Here is a 19,102-nt window from a genome sequence, read left to right as displayed (position 1 = left end):
TTAAATATTTCTTTTATTTTATTTATCCCCACTTTGCATAACAGGAGAAATGGGGAAGCTTCTAGGTCTGTACCAGCTCCTACTTACATTACTTTCAGTGGTCCTTCTCTTTGCATTCTTCCCCCTTCCCTCCAATGCACAGCCAGGGCTTTGGGAATAGTGAGCAGTCCTAAACTTGGTCCTATTAAGGAAGCAGAACTGGTGAAGGACCAGTAGGCAGTGGCCCCAGTTCAATGGAACTGAACTGCAGTGGGGAAGAAGGCAGAAGAGTAGGACACTACCTGTTCCTAGAGGTAGGAGGATAGTGTTTGAAGGCTCTGACCTGGGCAGGCTTTGGGGAAAAACAAAACAAAACATCCTCATAAGAAGACTCCTCTGGGAACTCCCAACTTTCTAGAAGCAAAGCCCCATGGACCCACCTCTTGTCACTCAAGAAAAGAAATTTGGAGCACAAGTAAAGAGAAATATCCAAGTAAGGCAGAAACTCAAGGGGAAAGGGGGAAAGGAAAAGATAAGAGAAAACATAAGAAAGAAGAAGAAAAAATAAAAATGGTGAAAAGAAAACAATGACTCTTTCCTTCTTGTTCTTCATTTTCAACATTCATCTGAATGCAACTCCATTTGTGTAGTGGCTGGCCATAGTGGATAGAGAGCCAGCCAGCCTCAGAGCCAGGAAGACCTGGGTTCAAGTAAGTCCTGCTTCTGACACATTCTGTGAGCCTCTGGGCAAGTCATTAAACATCTTAGTGCTTTAGGCATTTTTCTAAGATTCAGAGTTGAAGAGAATGTGAGACAACCTCCATGAGTAGAGAAAGTTTCTTTACAGGAACTCACTACACAAAATCATAAAGACCAGACAGTCCATTAATTTTGTTGTTTGCCATGATAATAATAATTAGCATTTATATAGTATCTGTAATGTGCCAGACACTGTAATAAGCACTTTATAAATATTAACTCATTTATCAATTTAATTGATTTTGCCACATTCCCTCTCTCTGTCTAGTTTTCAGCTACAGATGTTCCTCCTTTTAATAGTTGCATTCCACCAAAGTAGGCTGTATTTCTTTCTGTTTTGTGGAGTCACTGATTTCTATTTGGTCAATTCCAGCTTGTAGGAAGTCCATTGCTTGGAGATTTGCCTCTTTCTTTTCTAAACTGTTCTCCTTCCAAATTTTCCTCTAGCTATTATTTTATTTTATTTTTTGTCTCTTATTTAATTTCTTCTAGATATTTATTGTAGTCCCTATAGAAAATCCATTTTTTCCTTTGAGTCTATGCTCACAGTCATTACTGAGTTACTTTCTCCTTTTTGTTGTGTTCAGTCACATTCAACTCTTCATGACCCCATTTGAGGGGTTCTTTTTTCCCCCCTAAACCCTTACCTTCCATCTTGGAGGCAGAAGAGTGGTAAGGGCTAGGCAATGGGGGTCAAGTGACTTGCCCAGGGTCACACAGCTAGGAAGTGGCTGAGGCCAGATTTGAACCTAGGACCTCCCATCTCTAGGCCTGACTCTCCATCCACTGAGCTACCCGGCTGCCCCCATGATTTCTTTATCATTAATTGTACAATGTGAATTTCAAGTTTTTGCTGGCAGAGCTGTGTGGAAGTTGGAAGGTCTTTTCCTCCTCTTCAAGCAGCCATCTTGGCTGGAAGTCCCTACATGGTCTATGGAGCAAATTTCTTTAAAATAAATCCTACTTTCCCATTGGCTTCATTATAAAATCGGAGATGTGTTTTCCTAGAAACCTTACCCGACTGAGAGCTAAATACCTCTGAGAGGGAATTTAGATGGTGGCCTGACCAGCAGTATGCCTGAAGCCATGGAAATGTTTTGACATGCTCCGATGGTCTTTCCTAAGTCTAAGACCCGGCCTTTGCAAACAACACGCTTCAACCTCCTCTTCTCAAATCACTGAAATTGTTTCCACGTTGGGGGATCTTTTGACTTCACACTCACAGAATGAGCCTGAATCCAGGAGCCTGGCTTTCTGGAGGAGTCGCAAAGGGGTCCTTCCTGGGAGTTTCTCAAACCACAGACCACCTCTGTCCCTCTAAGGTCTGCCTTTGGGACCCCGACGACTCCCAGTTCCAAGCCTTGTTCTCGTATCCCGCACAGGGTCTGCCCTTTATCGTGGGTACCTGAAATGCTTATTGACTGATTCTGCTTTCGTCCTGGAGAGGTCCTATGACGGGACAATGGGGAAAGCATCGTATTTGGAGCCTGAACATTCAGGCTCCTTGCTTATGTGACCTCGAGCCACTTACTTTCCTTTTCCGAGTCTGCTTTGCTCATGTGCAAAGCAAGGGGTGTTGGACGACCCTCCAGTGGGCTTTCTGAGGTCCCCTTCGGCTCCCCATCCTGGGACCTAAATCTTTTCAGCCCGCCTTCGCTCCACATCAGTCTTTTCTGTCTCAGACCAGAGAGGACTTCAGCAGTGATGGCGAGCTTCCATCTGGAGTTAGTTCTATCTCCTGCTCAGGGTATCCAGTTCCCCCACTTCAGCATTCTTTCCCTCTCCCTCTCTAGGCAGCCCTAAATCCTAGCTCGGCAGTCTGTTTTTCTTTAAGATTCTCTACAGAGCACCGAATTGGATATCCAGCGTTCTGGGCTGCTTCTGCCCCAGAGCCTGACCCTGACTCATTGTCCTGGGTCACGACAGGACACGGTTCACGCCCGTTGAAAATGCACTCGACGGCAAAGTCACAAACCATCTGCACCGCTGCTTCCGCCTGAGACATTATTTATGTGTGTGGCTTTGTACTTGGAGCTAAATACAGCCTCATGTAAAGGCTGTTAATTAACCCTTTGAGAAATGAGTTTCCCATCAGGGCAGGGAACAGGAATGTGTTTCTAATCAGGTAGTTAAATGCCGAGGATTTATCAGGCCTCAGACTCTGCTGCTTAATGAAGTAAAAGGAAGGAGGCTCAAAAGTAACTCTCCCAAACTCCCTCCCCCCTTCCCCAACTGCCATACACACAATGGCTTAAATAAAAGCATGGGTTTTTTGTTGGGTGGTTTTTTTTTTTTTTGTACACAAACTGACAAAAAGGCAGGAAATTCTAAATCAACCCTTCTGCACCTTCCATGGAGGAGAAACCAGATTTGGGAGCTGGGAGCAAGGCTGAAGATCTGATAGAAGGTTCTTTCAAGCTCTTCTCAGTTATAAGAGGCCAAGTAGTAGAAAAATAATTGGATTTGGAACCAGGGGACTTGAGTTTGAATCTTGACACTATTGTAACCAAACCATCCCACCCATAGGAGTCTGTTTTCTCTCCCCAAAATGGCTATATTATGCCTATCCTATATACCTCCCAAGGTGCTGTTTTGAGAATTAAATGAGATAAAGAATCAGAAAGCACTTTGAGTAGACTAAAACATCTTATACCAAGATAAGGAAGGTATTGGTCAGGATGTAGCCTCTGGAATGTAGGAAGAAAAGCCACCAGTTCTGCTCATTCCATCCATTTGATTCTCATGGCTTTCATGCTAGCTGCCAGGGGTATGGTAGGAGCTGAAAGAAGGACATTTGACTCGGTCTAAATATCAAGTAGGCTTAGAGGAAATCCCACTGAGGAAGAGGGAGTCAGTTAAAAAGACAAAGTGCTTTTGATGTGATGACTGGGTTCCTGGTGCACCTGACTCACAAAAGAGAGGAAACAGCCCTAAAATAGGCTCAGAGAAATGTGAAATCTTTAGAAAATAATTTGATTGGATGAGGCAGTTTAGTAGAGGAATAGGAGATGATGTCAGCAATTTGCAACTCGGTGGAGAAAACAAACCAGCAGATGAAAAATGTGAGGAGGAGGAGAAAATGGAAATTTCAGAGGCAGAGGGGTTGCATCCAGCTGGAATGCAGTCTTGGGAGTGAGGTGTTGTACAGATAATGAATGTTCCCTCTCTTACCAATGACATGGGAATTGGTGGAAAAGTATACCACTCTTTATTGAAGAATATTTTTTCTTGTAATTTACCTTGTAGTCTGTTTTAAGTAAATATCCTTTGCTTTACTATGATGTCACCTATTTTATTTTGATTTTTTTTATATAAACCCTTACCTTCTGTCTTGGAATCAATTCTGTGTATTGGTTCCAAGGCATAAGAGTGGTAAAGGCTAGGCAATGGGGGTAAGTGACTCGCCCAGGGTCACACAGCTGGGAAGTGTCTGAGGTCACATTTGAACCCAGGACCTCCCCTCTCTAGGCCTGGCTCTCAATCCACTGAGCCACCCAGCTGCTCCCTTTATTTTGATTTTGATGAGAACAATTCAGTGGAAAGTGAGATTTGAGAGCTCTGGATTAAAAATAGACAATAGATCTGGGAAGCCTACATGAGGTGTTCATGGATATGAAACAAGTGCAAAAGATTATTAATGGGGAATCTGAGGACTTTGAATTGTACCATTCCAAGGCTCCAAGGGGAGGAATCAGAGGGAGTAGGACCGAGAAGGACAGTCAACAGAGTTGGAACATTTATTTCGCTGCCACGAATGACAACCCATCTCCTAAATGAAGGAGACGTTGTCCTTCTTGGATTTTGTTCTTTCATGGTTTCCCTGACACGGTGACTGCCCTTTTCCCCCCAGAGCCTGCAGTCAGTGAACAGGCAACCACATTAGGAATAGAGATAAAATGTATGAACTGGACTGGGGCGAGTTACTGTGTGGGCAGTGGCAGCCAGGGACTGGGGCCTGTACCATATTTATAACTCTGGCTATTTTCATTTTGTAAAAAGAAATTCCTAAATGCCCCATTGAAAATGAGGCCTTGGAGGCCTGGAACCTACCAAGCTCTCAATCAAAGCCTATTGAGTGAGGGAGACACAAAAGCGTATTCACTACTCCAGAGCCTATTTTTCCCCTTCACAGGCTTGTTTCATTTTAAAATAGCCACAGCCGATTTTATTTGGCTTTCATTACTGGCTGGGCTGATGGTGGGGGGAGAAAGAGGAGAGGAAATTGTGACTCTATCCCTGATGCCCCCAAAGAGGAGGCCTCAGTGGGGGAGTTTGTTAAATCAGGTGAGAAATTGTGGCCTTCTCCTGTGGTCTTGGTCTTGTCAGACCAGACTCTACCCAAACCAGAATGAATAACGTCTGGCTTCCCTGATCTGTGGGGTGACCTAGCCCGGAGACCTCTTCTTTACCTTAACTCCAGTACTATCACTCGGTGTTTTCCTTCTTTTGGCCATGAGCAAAGCTTTCTGGGAAGAGAAAAGAAGTCTATCTGCTACAATCGAAACACCATGAATCGAGACAATTTGGTCCCCATTGTTAGGGAATCGAGGAACATGTGAGAGTTTTTTGTGTGATGTGTTGCTGGTGGCAAAGCAGCCCCTGGATTTGGAGCGGATCATCTAGTTTAATCTCCTCATTTAATAGATAAGAAAACAGATACTCCAAAATATAGAGTGGCTCAACTAGGATGACACAGGTAGAAAATAGCAAATCTGGGATTTGAACCCAAGTTTGCCTCCAAATCCAATATTCTTTGGGGGAAGAAGCATAGTTGGAAATTCTGTGATCCAGGACAAAGGGATGGAAGAGGAAGAGGCCTTGGATCTTGGGATAGAAGAGACTCTGGGACACGAGCAGATTTGCTACTGGGGGACAACCGCAGGTTGTGGAAGGAGGGCAAGACCCTCCCAGAAAGATGCTCACTTGGGATGCATCTTCTACATGATGGCATCCTGGGCGCAAACCCCTATTTATTCCTCCCTGGTTAAGGCTCTGCTTAATGGGGTTGGGAAGAGAGAAGCTCTTCAGAATCTCAAGAACTATATCATTCCTAGAAGACTCCCCCCAGGTTTCCAGTTCCCACTTGAGTCCAAACCTTCTCTTCTAAATAATCCCAGAGTAATTATAGCTTTTAATAGCTTTGTGAGGGAAGGGGCTTCTTTTTACAGCAAGTAGTTTTAACTCCATTTTACAGATGAGAAAGCTGAGTCCAAAGAGAGTAAGTGATTTGTTCAGGCTTATTCTGCTGGTCAAGGGCAGAGCTGGGACCTGTCAAACCCAGGTTTTCTGATTCTAAGATTTCTTCCAATACTCTTGTGCTGCCTCACTGAATTCCTCCCTTCTCTGTGGCGATTGGGCAGGCTTCTTACAGGAGGTATAGCTGCCCTGGAGTTCTCTAGTGGGTCTAGAAATATCCTTGGCTGATTCTTGAGGGTGCTGGGTGCTCACTAGACTTCTCTGGGGCTCTCCCCACTCTCAGGTTTCTCCTTTAGCATTGACCACTCTTTTTATGGGCAGCTCAGTGGCCCAGTGGATAGGATGCTGAGCATTTTCAGGACCCAGGGCATGCGTTAGAGTCTTCTATGTGAGTTTAATATTACAGATCCAAGAGCAGGCTTGAGTCAGTGGGATCCAAGTTAAAATCTGGCCTCAGATGCTTATTAGCTGTGTGATCCTGGGCCAATCACTTCCCCTGTTTGCCTCAGTTTCCTCATCTGTAAAATGTAAAATGAGCTGGAGAAGGAAATGGCAAACCACTCTTTGCCAAGAAAATCCCAAATGCGGTCACAAAGAGTTAGACACAACTGTGAAGACTGAATAACACCGGGTGCTAAGGGCTAGAGATATAAGAAAGGCAAAAATAGTCTCTGCTCTTACAGACCTCACAATATAATGGGGAAGACCACCTATAAACAACAAGATTCAAGAAAGCTACAGACAGGAAAACTTGGAGATTGTCAACAGAGAAAAGGAACTAGAAAGGAAGCAGCAATCAAGTGTTACAGAAACTTGTCTGAATACAGAATACTAGTTCCAAACCTTCTTTGCCCAGGATCTGGAATCAAATGAAACCATGAAGCTCAAACCAGGATAAACTCCCAAATGAATGAACCCAAATATTCCCTGTTTTTTTAAAAAATCAAAAACCACAAACAGAATTAAGAGTTTATAGGAAACAACAACAAAATTACACACACACACACACACACACACACACACACACACACACACACACACACAGATACACACAGGCAAACACAAAAGCCCCATGAAATAATTAAACCAGAATCAGAAAAAACAAACCCTGGAACATCCAAATATTCTCTAAGCCTAAACGGAAATAATATTTCATTTATTTTGACCCCTTTGACTTTTGGGTGGTGTTTTGGGTGTCATCTCTATATCCTGAAATGAGCCTAGGATGATGGAAGAGATTTTCTATTTGGACATAGTCCCTTATGGAAGGGAAGGCCCTAAGGGAAAGGGCCTATGGCTTTACATTTTCCCCCTCTCCCCTAGGAGATAGCAAGGTGGGTGGAAAGCTTTTAGGATCCCAGGCTAAGAGATAAGACCATCTACCCTGGAGTTCTCTAGTGGGTCTGAAAATTCCTTGACTAATTCTTTTTTGTTTTTTTCTTGACTAAGTCTTGAGAGCATTGGGTGCCAGATTTCTCTGGGGCTCTCCCAACTCTGAGGTTTCTCCTTTAGCATTTACTACTCTTCTTAGGGGCAGCTAAGTGGCTCAGTGGCTTTAACACTGGGCCTGGACTATTAGACCGGGGTTCAAATTTAGCCTCAGACATTTACTACCTGTGTGACCCTAGGCAATTCATCAACCTGTCTACCTCAGTTTCCTCAACTGTAAAATGAGCAGGAGAGGGAAATGGCAAACCATTCCATTCTCTTTGCCAAGAAAACACCAAATGAGGTCCCTGAGAGTCAGACACAACTGAATAACCACCAACTGGAATGTTATGTTGGACTCCCTCTTGGGTCTCAGTTTCCTCATCTGTTAAATGAAGAGATAGGATTGGATCCACTTTAAGGTCCTCTCCAGCTGTCATATTCAATCACTGCAGCCTCAGTAAGAAGGAGGGGGTGGGGGGAAGTAGACAGGGTCAAGAATTTTCTCAGCTCTGAACACTGACCCTGGAGTCATCAATGTGATAGTTTCCTCTTTGCTAGGTTGTGGTAGGTGGCTGGGGCTCCCTCCCTTCCTCCCCCCAATGCCCGCAGGGTCTTCCATGGCTCTTCAGAAAAGGACATTGTATTCTGTTGTCCATTAGAGAAGCAAGAGGGGATTACTTCCACACAACAGCTGCTCTTTTCAGCCTGTCTCTCCTCTGCCACTGCCATTAGAGTGGCTTCAAGTTGAGACTCCAAGGATCTCCTCCTGCTCTCCCTCGGACCCTTCCAGGGTTTGAGATCCCTCTATCTCCAGATAGAGAAACTAAGGCTCTGGAATATAGGAAATAACAAGGAGAACCCGGGTGGGGCAGGGACAGGGTCTCCGTGCCTCCAGGCCTCAGATTCTGGAGATGGGCCACAAGCAGACTTTGGCCAGGGGCCCAGGCGTGGGAAGCATTTGTGCTGAAACTCAAGCCCCTCTTGGCAAGCTCCCAGCTGTGGTTTTACACTTGAGCTCCAGTCGAGGAGGAGGCTGTTGGAAATAACAGTGGGGAATGGGAATTCAGCGCCTGGGCTGACTGGCCCGCCCTGCAGCATCGCTGAGCAAGAACCACACCCTTAGGGGTTTTCCAAGACTGTTTCTGATTTCCAGGAACTGTTGGTGCCTCCTGGAGGCCCTCTGGCTTGGCATTCTTGCGTTCCTCCCCCTTCTTCAGAGATGGGTCCTGGACGGAAAGAGCAAACAGGGAGGCCAATGGCCAGGAGCTAGCAGGGGTAGGTCTCTGCGTTCTCCAGGTGCCCTCTCCAACCTAGTTCCAGATCTAGTAGAATCTATGGATGGAAACTCCTGGCTGGGAGTCTAATGGGAAGTGGGGATAGGCCACTGGGCTCCCCAGGGTCCCTTTAGTCCTAGACTTTTGGTGACAAGAGGGAGAAAGTCAAGGGAGTGTCTGAGGAGAGAGTCCAGCCCTCTTAGCCATGGGCATCCTTGATCTGGGCTCTAGGTGGGGAGGCAAACATCTATCTCCTATGTACATAGCTGCTAGCATGTTGTCCCCCCATTAGTCTTTCTCTATATTTGTATCCTCAGCAGTTAGCACAATACCTGGCACATAGTAAACCCTTAATAAATGCTTGTTGAAACTGCTTGATCACATGGGGTCGATGGGGATATAATTGAGGATGCAGACTCTAAACAATCACCCTGATGCAATTATCAATAATAGGGAAATAGGTCTTGATCAATGACACTTGTAAAACCCAGTGGAATTGCATGTTGGTTACGAGGGGAGGAGAAGGAGGGAAGGGATAGAACATGAATCATGTAACCATGCAAAAATAGTCTAAATTAATAATTAAATAAAAATTTTCAATGAAAGCTGAAAAAAATAAATGCTTGTTGACTGACAAGATTATAGGAGCTTCTAGACTCACTCAAGAAAACAAAAGTTGAGAGAAATTAAACAATTTTCTCAAAGCTAAATAGTGGGAGTTTGACATGGTGCTCTGTAAACACCTTGTCTGATGGGAGAGACTGTCCTTTCTCTTGAAGAAGCCTTTGGGTCAGATTAGACAATATGAGAGTAAAGGAAAGTGATAAATGTTGGAGGGGATGTGGCAAAATTGGGACACTAATGCATTTCTGGTGGAGTTGTGAATGGATCCAACTATTCTGGAGGGCAATTTGGAACTATGCCCAAAGGGCTACAAAATTGTGCATGCCCTTTGATCCAGCCATACCACTTCTGGGTCTGTATCCCAAAGAGATAATAAAAAAGAGGAAAGGACCTATTTGTATAAAAATATTTATAGCTTTTTTTTTTTTTGTAGTGGCAAAGAATTGGAAATTGAAGGGGGTTATCCACCAATTGGAGAATGGCTGAACAAATTGGGGTACATGTTACTGAGGGGATACTAGTGTGTCATAAGAAATGATAAGCAAGCTGATCTCAGAAAAAGCTGGAAAGATCTGCAGGAACTGATGCAGAGCAAAATAAGCAGAACTGGGAGAACATTGTATACAACAACAGCAGTGCTGAATGATTACCTGTGAAAACTTGGCTACTCTTGGCAAAGCAATGATCTGGGACAATCCTGAAAGACATGACAGAATGCTATCTACCTCCAGAGAAAGAACCATTGGCGTCATCTTTCACATCATTGTATTTATGATTTTATTTTTGGGTTTTGGTTTTGTATGAGTGCACTCTTACAACAGTGACCAATACAGAAGTGTATTCTGCATGTAAATAAAAAATGAAGCCCTTTTTGTTATTTGGTCTTCCTTTCAAAGAGAACCAGTGACATCATGGGTGATATTTGGACTCAATGGAATTGTTTAATAGAAGAATTATGGTCCCTAAATCAAGAACTTCCCAAGCTCATGGAGGACTCATTCAGGATGATGAAATAAAGCAGGCAGATTGGCCTTCCCTCTTCCCTCCCTAGTTCTTGCCCATTTTGGCTTTCCCCTTCCACTGTGCCCTCTTGGCAGGTTAACCCTGCTCTAGGGCTATATCTTCCTATTGGTCCTTTATCTCTTACTCTTATATTCCTTCCAGCTCTTGACTTTGGCCCCAAACTGTCTTTTTACTAAAGATACTAATTTCTTTGCTATCCTGCCTCTACATTAGCTACGACTCCTCTTATTGCTCACTGATTTACAGACACCAGGGAGGACTGGAGTGGAAATCACCTGAGTTCTCCACCTCTACTTCCAGATCTTTTTCTGCCATTGTCATTCATCTACTTCTCTTTTCTTTGAAGGTCGCACCATCCAGTTGTGTCTCCATGCCATATACCAACTTCCTCAGACACCGTGCTCAGTCTTCCTCTCCTCCTCATTCCCTGTCATTGTGCTCAAAGATGCCAAGATTTAAGTATAAGGCTCTCTAAACCCTTGGGGTCCACCCATTGTACTACCTAAGCATAAATCATTTTCTTTGAAGTAGATCATAACCTCCTGGAGCCTATTAATCTGGTCTAAAAAGTTCAATGGGTTTTTCCCTTCTGTTCCTTTTGCAAGAAGTCTCCTGTAACAGGAGCTTCTCCCAAGGTCCTCAGAATACTCATTAAGTTCTTGACTAAACAGGCTGCCAACCAAGAGATGACAGCCTCTCAAGGTTAATGAATGTATGAATAACCTTAGCCTAATTATGAGAAACTGCCCAAGACAGGCCTCCTCTCCAAACAAATGTTATTTACACCTAAAAGGGTTGAATGTGTGCCAAGGTGGAGCTTCCCAAAAGGCGAACCATGAGCTCAGCCTAGTCAATCAGCTTTTCTGAACCTATGAGGCCAGACTATGAAGTAAGATTTTGCTAATAACCAACATTAAAAAACACCCCATATTTTTTTCCTCTTTTTAAGCGAAAGCAACTAGATCTGAAATTTCACTAAATGGAAGAGAACTTCTTCTGAAGACCTCTACCTGCTTGTTCTCCACAGATATGAAAGATGATGCCAAGAAGGCTCACCACAAGCCTTGGAAGAATGTCAAGAGTTATCACATTTCAGTATCCTTTGAATCACCTTGAGACCTGCACTATATTCTTGAATAAGCCTCGTCGGAATTCATAATGTTTGACTTTCCATTTTGAATGGTGCAACTTTTATACAGTACCCATCCCTTTTAATAGTGAAATTTTGAGGAATGAAAAGAAATTATCTGAAAATTATCTTCTTAGACATAGGACGGACACTCAGCCAACCTTGACCCTGCCATCGCTGAAAACTGTTCTGGGTTTTATAAATAAATCAGATAACTTATTTGTTAAGTACTTAGCACAGTATCTGGCACACAGTGGGTGTTAATAAATGCACACATATACCATTTCCCCCATTCATAAACTCCTAACCTTCCATATCCTATTGTCTTCTCACTCCTAATGATCCTGTTCTTGGTGCTCATGGTGATTTTCAGGGGACTGAAACATTTAATTCCAGTCTATAACCCTTGATCTGGTTTGAATTCCCTCCATTTAGCATCTTGACCCATTTCAATATTTAAATTTTTTGTTCTATTAATAGTTTCCCACACCCATATACATTAATCTTACACCTTGGGTCACCATGTTGCTGCCACCATTCACTTTCTTTTTTTTTTAATTTCTTAAAAATTTTTTCAATTAATAATAAATAAATGTCAGCAATTGTTATCTGATATTTTGAGATTCAGATTCTTTCCTTCCATCCTTACTTTCCCTCCCCCAACCCTAGGCAGTAAATAATCTGATCTAGGTATTACCAGTGTTGTCATGCAATATATATTTCCATATTTCTCATACCATGAAAGAAGACATCTATTACACATACAATAAAAAACTCATGAAGGAAATAAAGTGAAAAACTGTATACTTTGATTGGCATTCACACTCCAACAATTTCTCCTTTGACTGTGGATAGTGTTTTTCATCATATGTCCCTTAGAGTTATCTTGGATCCTTTTGTTGCTAATAATAGTTCACTCACAGTTGATTATTGTACAAATTTCTGTTAACATTCTCCTGGTTCTGCTCACTTCCCTTTGCATCAGTTCATATAAGGCTTTCCAGGTTTTTCTGAAATTGCTGTGTTCATCATTTCTTATGGCAAAATAGTATCCCATTACAACCATACACCACAATTTGTTTAGCCATTCCCCAACGGATGGACATCTCAGTTTTCAATTCTTTGGCCCTACAAAAAGAGCTGCTATAAATATCTTTGTACATATGTCCTTTTTCTTTCATCTCTTTGGGATAGAGACCTAGTAGCAGTATTGCTGGGTCAAAAGGCATGAATAGTTTTATGGCCTTTTGGGCTTGGTTCCATATTGTTGTACAGAATGGCTGTATTTTAGTGTCCCAATTTTCCCACATCTCCTTCAACACTTACCATTTTTCTTTTTAGGATATCAGTCATTCTGATAGGTATGAAGTGGTGTCTCAGAGTTGTTTTAATTTGCATTTCTCTAATCAATAGTTATTTGGAGTATTAAAAAATTTTTTAAACCCTTACCTTCTGTCTTGGGCCACTCTTCTACATTGGAATTAACTGATTCCAAGGCAGAAGAGTGGTAAGGGCTAGGCAATGGGGGTCAAGTGACTTGCCCAGGGTCACACAGCTAGGAAGTGTCTGAGGCCATATTTGAACCAGGACCTCCCATCTCTAGGCCTAGCTCTCAATTCACTGAGCTACCCAGCTGCCCCCTGGAGTATTTTTATATGACTAAAAATAGCTTTAATCCTTTCATCTGAGAACTGTTTGATCATATCCTTTGATTGGGGAATTACTTGTATTCTCATAAATTTGAGTCAGTTCTCTTTCTGTTTGAGAAATGAGACCTTTGTCAAAGATATTTGCTATAAAGATCTTGTGTTCTTCCATCGCCACCCTCTCCACAGCCATTCAGTGGCCAGTTCCACTTCCACACCATCTCTGGCACCTGTCACCTCTTCTTAGCTCATCCTGCTCCCTACCTTGGTTTATATCCTCATCACCTCTAACCTAGACTATTTTAATAACTTCCTAATAGCCCTTCCTGCTTCCAGTTTCTTTGCTATCAGTCTATCCTTCACACAGCTGTTAAAAAAATAGCTACATGAACTCACAAGTTTGATTTTGGCAATGTGATATGGTTGGAAGAGTTGGTCTTGAAGTCACAAGTACAAATTATGGCTTCCAATTTTCCTTGCTATGTGATGCTGAAAAAGCCACTTAATCTCCTTTAGTTTCAAGTTGTTCCTCTACAAAATGAGGCTAATAATCCTAGAAATGTTTGCCTCAGAATTGTGAGGAAAGGGCTTTATAAATCTTAAAGGACCATAAAAATGGGGATAATTATTACATCCTTCTCTTGCTCAACATTTTTGTGCCTCACTATTACCTCTGGAATAAAACACAAACTACGTAACGTGATAGTTAAATCCCCTGTCCCACTGTTTGGCTCTAATCTGCCTTTCTAGTCTTACTTCACTGTTCTTCTTTGTTTCAGTAAAATGGGGCTAGTTTTTATTGCTTTCTCCTCTCCTGCTTTCATCCACTTACACAGGCCTGGAACAAACTTCCTCCAAATATCTACATAGTGAACTCTTCTAGATTTATTCCCCGAAGGCACTGTTATTCAATTGACTGGCTGTCCTGTTAAGAAGCTAGTGACCCCTGAAATGAGAACTCTCATTTTGGAGAGGAAAATTCCATCTGAGTCAGTTCTCTAAGGGCTGTAAGTCTCTCCTGATGGGAAGAATATCTGAAGACGAGTTATAGGAGGGTCCTCACTTTCTGGTAAAGCTCAAGCCCCTTGGCTTTCAGCTAAAGGACAAATAGCGGAGTCAACTCTTTCTTCAGGAGAAGAAAACACCTCTCCGCTAAGGACTCCAGCTGATGCCAGGAGCTGGAATCAGAGGGAAGTTGCACAACTTTCTGCTAAGTGGAGCTGCCCTTGCAGTGACAAGTCAGCAACCAATATGGAGGACCAGTAAAGAGGGTCCACATGAGATCAGAACAGGTGAGACACAGCAGAAGCTTCATACGGTATCCACATTCCCAGAAGGGACTACGAGCTTGGTGAAGATTGCTCGTTACAGGAAACCATTGGGTTAGTCGTGTGCTGGAGCCAACTCAAATTGAGAGCATTTATACCTTAGAAATAGATAAACACTACAATCAGGGCTCACTTTATTGTTTTGTTGATTGTCTAGGCTTAGGAAAGTAATGGAGAAAATGATAAGAATGCAGATTAAACTTAAAAGTGTGCTCTGGTACTTAAAAAAAAAATTTTTTTAAGAGACCTTATTGTTAAACATTTCCAAACGCGTCTTTGATTGGAGATAGACTCAGTGGGAGAAATATGCCATCATTGGGCAATAGTAGTGGCCCATTAGCATCAAAAGTGAATTGCATCTCCAAAATTGCATCCTGGACATAAGTGTTTTCTCTGTGTATCCTTTCAGATATGTGTGTGTACATGTTAAATTCCATTTGTCTACATTTCCTCAGCTATAAGATGGAAGCAATAACAGGTCCCTCAACTCCGTATTGCTTTGCCCAGGAATGCAAATTCCTTTTCTCTAAATTTTCCTGGAGTCAGGAAAGACTGAGTTCAGATCCTATTTGTTACTTCTTAGCTTTATGGCCATTGGCAAGTCATTTTTAAAAAAAAGGTAAACAGGGTTAAGGGACTTGCCCAGGGTCACACAGCTAGGAAGTGTCTGAGGTCATATTTGAACCCAGGTCTTCCCCACTCCAGGCTTAGTGCTTTCTATCCACTCCTACTAGCAGATCATCTACCTTCTCTGAATGTGGTCATCTGTGAAACGAGGAACTTGGATTCTAGAGGTTCCCCTTGTTCTCAGTCTGTTATCTCTTGTCGTGGTCCTTTCCCAAATCCAATCAGCCCCAAACCTATGTAAGTTTTCTTCAGACTTCCAGGGCTGTTCTTTATTCATTTTCAATAACACAGAGGGCAGGACATGGGGTAAATGATTCTTCAGTGCCCCGGGCTCCTCATCTATTTTGATCTCTTTTCTTTTTTTCTTCTTTAGTAAAGTTCTGCCCAGGGGTTTGGGAAGAGAAAAACTTCCCAGTTGGTCTCTGGTGAGGGACTGAATGAATCCAGTCCCAGAGGCATGGAGGGAGGGCCAGCACAGGCCCATTCAAGTTCTCCCGCCTCCTCCTCCCCGCCACCTGACCTCATCTTTGCAATAGGCTAGGGCAGGATGGGGAAGGATGTAATGTTTGTCTTGGCTTCTCCTTTCTCTGGAGTCTCAGCGCTGCATCCCCTCACCCCTCCAGGGAAAATATCTGACAAATTCACTTATAATGAGCTGTGAGGGCCTCCATCTTCTCCTCCCAGTGGGATTTGCATTTTAATAGAGGAACCTGGAGGTCTTCATCTGAGCAAGAAATCTAATGGGGAAATTTCAGGCAATCTGATATATGGAAGCGCCAGTGTTTTTATATCCCTCACATCAGAATATTTGGACACCACTAAATGAGGGTCCGATTCTGTAGGGAAGGTTAGATTAGATTGTCTTTATCATCCATTTCACCTCTAGAGAACACGTGAAAAAAACCAAGTGGATGAGAGAATGAAAGTAAAAGCACTTATTCATCAAAGAAAGAATGAATGAAAATATTAATTGATGAATGAATGAATAATAAAATATCTATTAATTACTTATTATGAGCGCTAACTAAGTTTCAGGGGTGCACATGTATGCACACGCACATATGTGTATGCACACATGTGTGTGTGTGTGAGAGTGAAAGCAAATGGATAGCTTGTCTATTGAATCCTACAGTACAGTGAGCTTGGATTACTTTTGGGAAATTGCAAAACTCCTTTTGGCAACTTTCTCTCTCTCTTTCTTTCTTTCTTTCTTTCTTTCTTTCTTTCTTTCTTTCTTTCTCTCTCTCTCTCTCTTCCTTCCTTCCTTCTTTCTTTCTTTCCTTCTCTCTCTTTCTCTCCTTTCTTTCCTTCTCTCTTTCCTTTTCTCTCTTTCTTTCTTTTCTTTCTTTCCTTCTCTCTTTCTCTCCTTTCTTTCCTTCTCTCTTTCCTTTTCTCTCTTTCTTTCTCTTCCTTCCTTCCTTCCTTCCTTCCTTCCTTCCTTCCTTCCTTCCTTCCTTCCTTCCTTCCTTCCTTCCTTCCTTCCTTCCTTTTCTTTCAATATTTCTTCCTCCCTCTCTCCCTCCCTCCCTCTCTCTTTCCTTTTTCTTCCTTTTTTCTCTTCTTACTTTCCTTCTATTTCCTCTCTTTCTTTCTCTTCCTTCCTTTCTTTTCTTTCAATCTTTCTTCCTTCCTTCCTCTCTCCCTCCTTCCCTCCCTCTCTCTCCCTCTCCATTTCCATCTCCCTCTCCCTCTCTCTTTCTCTCTCCCTTTCCTTCTCCCCACCCTCTGTCTCTGTCTCTGTCTTGTCTCTGTTTCTGTGTGTGTGTGTGTCTCTCTCTCTGTCTCTCTCACTCTCTCTCTGTTTCTCTCTGTCTCTCTCTTTCTCTCTGTCTGTCTGTCTGTCTGTCTGTCTCTCTTTGTGGAACAATGGGTAGAGTACTGGACTTCATCTTCCTGAGTTCAAATATGGTCTCAGACACTTACCAACTGTGTGACCCTGGCCAAGTCACTTAACTTAACTTTGATTGTCTCAGTTTCCTCATCTGTAAAATGAGCTAGAGAAAGAAATGGCAAACCACTTTAGCATCTTTGCCAAGAAAACCCCAAACGGGGTCATGAAGAATTGGACTCACCTGAAATGACTGAATGGCAGCAACATAAGTTCCTTTTAATGATCCCCTACTTTTCTGAGAAACCTGGGCTCATCTTTTAAATGCCCATATTATATAAAAAGACTATAAAACATAACAAATAAGGAACTAAAAAGTCAGAAAATCTTGAGTAGAGGAAATCATTGAAGAAATGCATGACTGGAAAAGATAAACTGATAATCTTGTGAGAGACAACTAGTAAGCAAGTCATATTGCCTAAAGGGATTTTCTCCATGTCAGAAAAACAAAGCAAAACTGAGGAAGGTCTTCAACGGTAGACTTATGGGAAGTCATATACAAGAGTTACCCAAAATGGTCAGGCATAAATGGATCACAATCTGCATCACTGAAGAGAACACACACATTGCTGAGGTCACCAGATATATTTGAGAATATAAATAAATAATATAGCACTTAAAATGAACTATATGACAATCATATTTAAAACATTAAATATATTATACTAATATTATGAATCATTATAGTTGTCAAGTAACTGTCATTCCATGGCACCAAGAATAACAAGATTTAGAAATTTCATCTTTTTTTATAGATGAGAAAACTGAGACTGGCTGAAGTAAATTGACTTACAATTGTGTCACACATTTAGTAAGTATCTGATGTGGGATTAGAGCCAAAGTCTTCCTGAATTCAAGTCTAGTACTCTACCCATTATGCTATGAAATACCCTAATTTGTTAAGCCATTCTCTAATCATTGGGCGCATATTTGATGTATAGTTTTTTGTTCTCATAAAAAACCCTATGAACATTTTCATTTCTTGCTGTGAATAACTTCCTTGAGAGCATCACAGCCATGGGATTTCTGGGCCAAAGGGTATAAACAATTTTGTAAGATCCAAGGAACTTTAGTTAAAAACTGGGCTAGAAAACTTAAGGATCTTTCAGTCTGGGCCTGGGTAATTTTCTTTTCTACATACTTCTAATTAGTTTACCCTGGGGTATTGTTTCTGAATTTGTGTATTCTTTTTTCTCTTGTAAATAAACCCTAGAAATACACTCCTGTGGTTTAGAGTGCATGGAGACAGGGAGATGTTGATGGCAAAGGAGGAACAGATGCCAAACTTCAACATCCCAGTTATAGTGACAATAGAAGAGACAATTATAATTAGGGAAAAGATATTGCAGCAGCAAGTTCTGGAAGCTAGGTTGCTCAGAGAAGACTCATCTTTGTGAGTTAAAATCTGATCTTCGATACTAGCTGTGTGATCCTGGAAAAGTCGTTTTACCCTGTTTGCCTCAGTTTCCTCATCTGTAAAATGAGCAGGAGAAGGAAATAGCAAACCCCTCTAATATCTCTGCCAAGAGAACCTCAAATGCATTCACGAGGAGTTGATCATGACTAAAATGACTGAGATCGGGGGCTTCACCAGGGTCAGGGGCCAAGAAAGTTTAATAAAACTGGTGCCTCAAATTGAGGTTTTGTTGATAAGAGAATATTAAGAACAAAGCAAAAAGTGAAAATCTTGGGGCTCTTACTGAGACTTTGTTCCTTCCTGATAATGCATCTTCCTAGGCCAGTTTTTCCAATATTGGTTGCATTTTCATTCATTTCCCTTCTTCCTCCTCCTCTTTCCTTTCCCACTCACTAGTTGAGGTAGGAGAGCTGGAATGTACTCCATGCTCCCCATTACCATGTCCAAGCTCTTCCTCTATCACCATCACTCAGTAGCTTCTCCTCCTTTGAGGTTCCCTCAAGCCATCTCTTCCACCCAGTCAAAATTCTGGTAGTTCTGGTCTAATAACCTCCAGGATGATTCTTTTTCCTCTCCTCGAGTTCAATGCTGGCACGCTAGTTTGGCATTTCTCTCCTCACCAACTCCTCTACTCCTACCATGAGACTGGAAGACATATATATTTTTTGGGAGATATATATTTATATTCCCTCAAATGCCTCCTAGTTCCTCGACTTACTCGTTTCACGTGATCTACTATACTCCTCTCTCTCCACCATAGCTCTATGCAGAGATAATCATA

Source organism: Monodelphis domestica, chromosome 1 (assembly GCF_027887165.1).
Source record: "Monodelphis domestica isolate mMonDom1 chromosome 1, mMonDom1.pri, whole genome shotgun sequence".
Classification (NCBI taxonomy): Eukaryota; Metazoa; Chordata; class Mammalia; order Didelphimorphia; family Didelphidae; genus Monodelphis; species Monodelphis domestica.
Note: the sequence above shows the minus strand (reverse complement) of the source record.